Raw genomic sequence first — 6551 nt, forward strand, 5'->3', positions numbered from 1 at the left:
TAAATAATTTGAAATCAGGAGAGGAGCCTAAAAAAAATAAAATCTGGAGAGGGGGCTAAAAAAATTGAAATCAGGAGAGGAGCCTAAAAAAATTATATCAGGAGAGGAGACGAAGAGAACAAAAAAGCAAGAGAAGAGCCTAAAAAAATGAAAATGAGGAGAGGAGCCTAAAAAATTTACACTCAGGAGAGGAGCCAAAAAAAATTAACATCAGGAGAAGTGCCTAAAAAAATAAAAACCAGGAGAGGAGACTAAAAAATTAAAATCAGGAAAGGAGCCTAAGACAATAAAAATCAGGAAAGGAGCCTAAAAAAAAACCATAAAATCAGGAGAGTAGACTAAAAAAATAAAAATCAGGAGAGGAGAGTAAAAAAATTAAAATCAGGAGAGGAGACGAAGAGAACTAAAATCAGGAGACGTGACTAAGAGAATAAAAATCAGAAGAGGAGACTAAGAGAATAAAAATCAGAAGAGGAGACTAAGAGAATAAAAATCAGAAGAGGAGACTAAGAGAATAAAGTCAGGAGAAAAGCATAAAAAAATTGAAATCAGGAGAGGAGCCTAAAAAAACTTAAAATCTAGAGAGGAGCTTAAGAGAACTAAAATCAGGAGAGGAGCGTAAAAAAATTGAAATCAGGAGAGGAAGCAAAAAAAAAATATAAGATCAGGTAAGGAGACTAAGAGAATCAATATCAGGAGAGGAGCCTAAAAAAAAATAAAATCAGGAAAGGAGTCTAAGAGAATAAAAATGACGAGATGATACTAAAAAATTTAAAATCAGGAAAGGAGTCTAAAAAAATTAAAATTAGGAGAGGAGCCTAAAAAAATTAAAATTAGGAGAGGAACCTTAAAAAATTGAAATCAGGAGGAGACGAAGAGAACAAAAAATAAAGAGAGGAGCCTAAAAAAATGAAAATGAGGAGAGGAGCCTACAAAATTTACACTCAGGAGAGAAGCCAAAAAAATTAAAATCAGGAAAAGAGCCTAAAAAAAATAAAACCAGGAGAGGAGACTAAAAAATTAAAATCAGGAGAGGAGCCTAAAAAAAATAAAATCAGGAGAAGAGACGAAGAGAACTAAAATCAGGAGAGGAGACTAAGAGAATAAAAATCAGAAGACTAAGAGAATAAAGTCAGGAGAAAAGCATAAATAAATTGAAATCAGGAGAGGAGCCTAAAAAAATTAAAACCAAGAGAGGAGACGGAGAGAACTAAGATCAGGAGAGGAGCCTAACAAAAATTAAAATCTAGAGAGGAGCTTAAGGGAACTATAATCAGGAGAGAAGCGTAAAAAAATTGAAATCAGGAGAGGAGCAAAAAAAAATTAAAACCACGAGAGGGGGCTAAGAGAATAAAATGAGGAGAGGGGGATAAAAAAATTAAAATCAGGAGAGGGGGCTAAAAAAATTAAAATCAGGAGAGGAGCCTAGAGACAATAAAAATCAGGAGAGAAGCCTAAAAAAAATAAAATCAGGAGAGGAGACGAAGAGGAAAAAAATCAGGAGAGGAGCCTAAAAAAATTAAAACCAGGAGAGGAGACTAAAAAATTAAAATCAGGAAAGGAGCCTAAGACAATAAAAATCAGGAAAGGAGCCTAAAAAATTAAAATCAGGAGAAGATCCTAAAAGAATAAAAATCAGGAGAGGAGACTAAGAGAATCAAAATCAGGAGAGGAGCCTAAAAAAATTATAATCAGGAGAGGAGCCTAAGAGAAAAATATCAGGAGAGGAGCCTAAGAGAAATAAAATCAGGAGAGGAGCCTAAAAAAATTAAAATCAGGAGAGGAGCCTAAAAAAATTAAAACCACGAGAGGAGACGAAGAGAATAAAGTCAGTAGAAAAGCATAAAAAAATTGAAATCAGGAGAGGAGCCTAAAACAATTAAATTCAGGAGAGGAGCCTAGAGACAATAAAAATCAGGAGATGAGCCTAGAGACAATAAAAATCAGGAGAGGAGCCTAGAGACAATAAAAAACAGGAGAGGAGCCTAAAAAAAATTAAAATCAGGAGAGGAGCCTAAAAAAAATTAAAATCAGGAGAGGGGGCTAAGAGAATAAAATCAGGAGAGGGGGCTAAGAGAAGAAAATGAGGAGAGGAGACTAAGGGAACTAAAAGCAAGTTTCCAACCAGAGCATTGCAAGACCATCCTGCTCACCCACTGGACAGCCAGCGGCTCCACTGTCTAAGGGAACTGACATGCTGACCTGACACTCGGAGTCCTATTCCATCTACCCACTGATCCACGGAGCAGGGCAGAGCAGTTCCAGGCTGACCCCAAGTGAAACACCCCGTATCTGTGACGACACACACCATGTGACACAATTAAGAGACAAAGGACACAGAACATGGACAAGACAAAGGACGTGACACAGACTGGAACTGCTCTGCCCTGCACACGGGAATCCAATGATACAAAGTAAGTACTTCCTTTGATGTGTCCAAATAACCGGTGCCAGGATACCCCTCACACCAGACTAATTTCAAAAATCCCTCCGGACAATGCACAGACTTGCACCCACTCCCAACCCCTCTCTGGGTCTTTGCCCTGCACTTATCTTGCCGAGAGCCGGGGATGCCAATCCAGCTTTGAGGCACAGGAGGAACACCTGGGCTGGCTCAGAGGTTCCTGTCGTCGTGAGAGTACTCCAAGTTAACTATGAGAAAGAGAACCATGAGCGATATGTAAGTTGTATGGCAAGGGGGTCAAACCCCAGTGATCCATCTACTCACCAGCACCCAGGCCCTGACCGGAGTCCGACACTGTGGCTGTCACCTTCCGGGATACCTGAGTGAGTGAGACACAAAATTAGACGTCATCTCTAAAGCTGCAGTGGATCCCCGCTCCTCCTGCTGCCTCCCCAACTCACCTACAAGGCTCCTCTCTCTTCAGCTGCTCCCAAGACCGCCCCCGCAAATGAAAGGGGGAAAGGCTCAAACACTCAGCTCTCAAACATGTAGGGATGGCTCACAAGGAAAGCCGAAAACCTCTCAACCCCATCAGACTGCACGCCGAAGCCTTGCTACACACCGTGGAGTGGACAGACGGCCGCTGCAAGACAACATGGATCCGGAGGCTTGTGCTGACGTACTGCCTCAGACTGGCTGTCTCGGGCTCCTTCAGCTTGACCTCTGAGCAGATAGACCTTTGGCCCCTTCAGCAGACGGGCAAAGGGTTGTGTATTGGCTAGAAAAAAGAAATTAAACAGTTACAACATATATGCATAGATTGGCCACATAGATGACATCCTAAACTAACTCCAAATTCGGTTGGGGAATAAAATTCTCACCTCGCTCGTCGCCCCGCTGAGCCGCTACCCCTCGAGACCGATTGGGCCCATCTGGCAAATAAAGAACAAAAAGGCACAAGATAAAGGACTCCTATGGCTAAAACCGACATCCTTCATCCAACACCCAAGACAACCTTCTTCCCCGGCTGCTTCAACTTGTCTCTGTCTGGGGTACACTGTGTCCACTTACCTGAAAAAAAACACAAAACAAAAGGTTAGTCAGGTCACCCACGTGGTCACTGAGACCTGAACCACTTCAAAGAACTCATTTCCACTGAGCGACTGAGAACTCTGACTGCAGCACACAAGGATACAAACGACAACCCAGCTTCAAGGCCCTGCTATCCAAGTACCACCAGCTCCACAACACTCAGCTATGATGATGGCACACGAGTTCTGGACACCTGTTCCATCCGGCAGGACCGTACAGCCATAGGCTCGACTGCCTGAGGGAACTGACAGGGTGATGGGAGACTGAGCATTATTCCATCTACCCACTGATCCACGGAGCAGGGCAGAGCAGAGCAGTTCCAGGCTGACCCCAAGTGAGACACCCCGCACCCGTGACGACACACACCATGTGACACAATTAAGAGACAAAGGACACAAAACATGGACGAGACAAAGGACATGACACAGACTGGAACTGCTCTGCCCTGCACACGGGAATCCAATGATACAAAGTAAGCCCTTCCTCTGATGTCTCCAAAAAACCTGTGCCAGGGTACCTCTTGCACCACACTAATTACAAAAACCCCTCCGGGCAATGCACAGACTTGCACCAACTCCCAGCCCCTCTCTGGGTCTTTGCCCTGCACTTATCTTGCCGACAGCCGGGCATGCCAACCTATCTTTGATGCACAGGAGGGGCACCTGGGTTGGCTCAGACGTTCCTGTCGTCGTGATAGTACTGGGAGTCCACTGCGAGAAAGAAAACCAGACACCATATCTCAGTAGTGTGGCACGTGGACCCAGCCCCCATGATCCCTCTACTCACTGTCACCAAGGCAGGTCCTCGGGTCGCTGGCTCTGACCACACTTGGACAATGTGCTGTCATCTTCTGGGATACCTGAGCGAGAGAGAGACACAATTGGAGAGCATTTCTGAAGCTGCAGTGGATCCCTGCTCCTCCTGCTGCCTCCCCAACTCACCTCCAATGCTCATCTGCTCCCAAAGGTTACCCGGATGGCACCTGCAATCAAAAAAGCTCAGTGCTTTGTTGCTCATCTTTTCAATACTCGGAGATGACCTACAGGGACAGCCCGAGGGGACCAAACCGTGTCTATCACCTCACTGTGAGTTGGCTTCAGCCCTGTCAGGCTGTGTACATCTCCTGCAAAAAAAACCCAGAGGCAAATCTGAGTACTCAGATNCTACACCTAAACCTACCCCTAAACCTAACTGTAACCCCGAACCCTCGTTCTACACCTAAACCTACCCCTAAACCGAACTGTAACCCTGAACCCTAATGCTACACCTAAAACTACCCCTAAACCTAACTCTAACCCCTAACCCTAAATCTAACTGTAAGCCTAATTGTGACTGTAACCCTCTCTCTGTGCCTAAGTCCACGTGTAGGTCTAGGGGTGACGGGGGGTTTTTGGGTGGTCTTTTTTGTGTTGGGAGGTGTGTTTGTGGTGTTATTTGGGTGGTTTTGTATGTATTTTTATTAATTTTTATTAAAAATTATTTTTACCTGCAATTCCCTGGTTGTCCACAAGGTGGCAGCAGTTCGATTAATTTCCAGTTGCAATTGCGGTTCTTGTTCACTAGGTGGCGCAGGTAAGGATTTTTTTTAAATGCAGTTACGGTATTTCGACAGTAGGTGGCAGTATTTCATGTAGAACGTACATGCAATTCCTTTTCTCTGTCACCAGGCGGCGGTGTTCCTATGCGCTTTTTAGTAATTGGAATTTCTGTTGGATTACCGTATTTATTGGTGTAGTTTTTCTGGAAAATTGGATAATTGGCTACAAATTGCTGAGAAATAAAAGCAGGAGAAGAGAGAAAAATAAAAGCAGGGGAGGAGCCTAAGAGAATTAAAATCAGGACAGGAGCCTAAGATTAAAAAGCAGGAGAGGAGTCTAAAAAAATTAAAATCAGGAGAGGAGCCTAAAAAAATTAAAATCAGGAGAGGAGCCTAAAAAAATTAAAATCAGGAGAGGAGCCTAAAAAAATTAAAATCAGGAGAGGAGCCTAAGAAAACTAAAATCAGGAGAGGAGACTAACAAAATTAAGATCAGGAGAGGAGACTAAGAGAATGAGATCAGGAGAGGAGCCTAAAAAAAAAATAAAAACAAGAGAGGAGACTAAGAGAACGAAAATTAGTAGAGGGAGCTAAGATATTTAGAATAAGGAGAGGGGGCTAAGAGAATAAAATCAGGAGACGAGCCTAAAAAAAAATAGAATCAGGAGAGGAGCCTGAAAAATTAAAATCTAGAGAGGAGCTTAAGAGAACTAAAATCAGGAGAGGAGCGTAAAAAAATTGCAATCAGGAGAGGAGCCGAAAAAAATTAAGATCAGGAGAGGAGCCTAAAAAAACTAAAATCACGAGAGGAGACTAAGAGAATAAAAATCAGGAGAGGAGACTAAAAAAAATTAAAATCAGGAGAGGAGACTAAGAGAACTACAATCCGGAGAGGAGACTAATGGAATAAAAATCAGGAGAGGAGCCTAAAAAAATTCAACTCAGGAGAGGAGCAAAAAAAAATTAAAACCAGGAGAGGAGCCTAAGAGAACTAAAATCAGGAAAGGAGCCTAAAAAAATTAAAATGAGGAGAGGAGACTAAGAGAATGAAATCAGGAGAGGAGACTAAAAAATTGAAATAGGAGAGAAGCCTAAAAAAATTAAAACCAGGAGAGGAGTCTAAGAAAACTAAAATCAGGAGAGGAGTCTAAGAAAACTAAAATCAGGAGAGGAGCCTAAAAGAATTAAAATCAGGAGAGGAGACAGAGAGAAAAAAATCAGGAGAGGAGCCAAAAAAAATTAAAATCAGGAGAGGAGACTAAAAAAATTAAAACCAGGAGAGGAGACGAAGAGAATAAAAATCAGAAGAGGAGACTAAGAGAATAAACTCAGGAGAAAAGCATAAAAAATTTGAAATCAGGAGAGGAGCCTAAAAAAAATAAAATCAGGAGAGGGGGCTAAAAAAATTGAAATCAGGAGAGGAGCCTAAAAATAATAAAATCAGGAGAGGAGACGAAGAGAACAAAAAAGCAAGAGAGGAGCCTAAAAAAATGAAAATGAGGAGAGGAGCCTAAAAAA

General features: G+C 42.4%; 1 long non-coding RNA gene across 2 annotated transcripts in view; it reads right to left on the reverse strand.

Annotated features, from left to right (window-relative positions):
- Positions 1 to 2141: 2141 nt before the first annotated feature.
- LOC108510085 overlaps positions 2142 to 6551 on the reverse strand; it is a 15960-nt gene continuing 11550 nt past the window's right edge. The window contains exons 2-3 of one of the 2 annotated variants that reach the window (XR_001878737.1): positions 2729 to 2783; positions 2142 to 2652 (exon numbers count right to left, since the gene is read on the reverse strand). This is a non-coding gene — a long non-coding RNA (uncharacterized LOC108510085). Of the gene's footprint in view, positions 2653 to 2728; positions 2784 to 4282; positions 4356 to 6551 lie in introns of both variants that reach the window. The other variant, XR_001878738.1, reaches the window with a different exon arrangement.

This window comes from Lepidothrix coronata, unplaced genomic scaffold (assembly GCF_001604755.1).
Source record: "Lepidothrix coronata isolate B3197 unplaced genomic scaffold, Lepidothrix_coronata-1.0 Scaffold474, whole genome shotgun sequence".
In the NCBI taxonomy this organism is placed as follows: domain Eukaryota; kingdom Metazoa; phylum Chordata; class Aves; order Passeriformes; family Pipridae; genus Lepidothrix; species Lepidothrix coronata.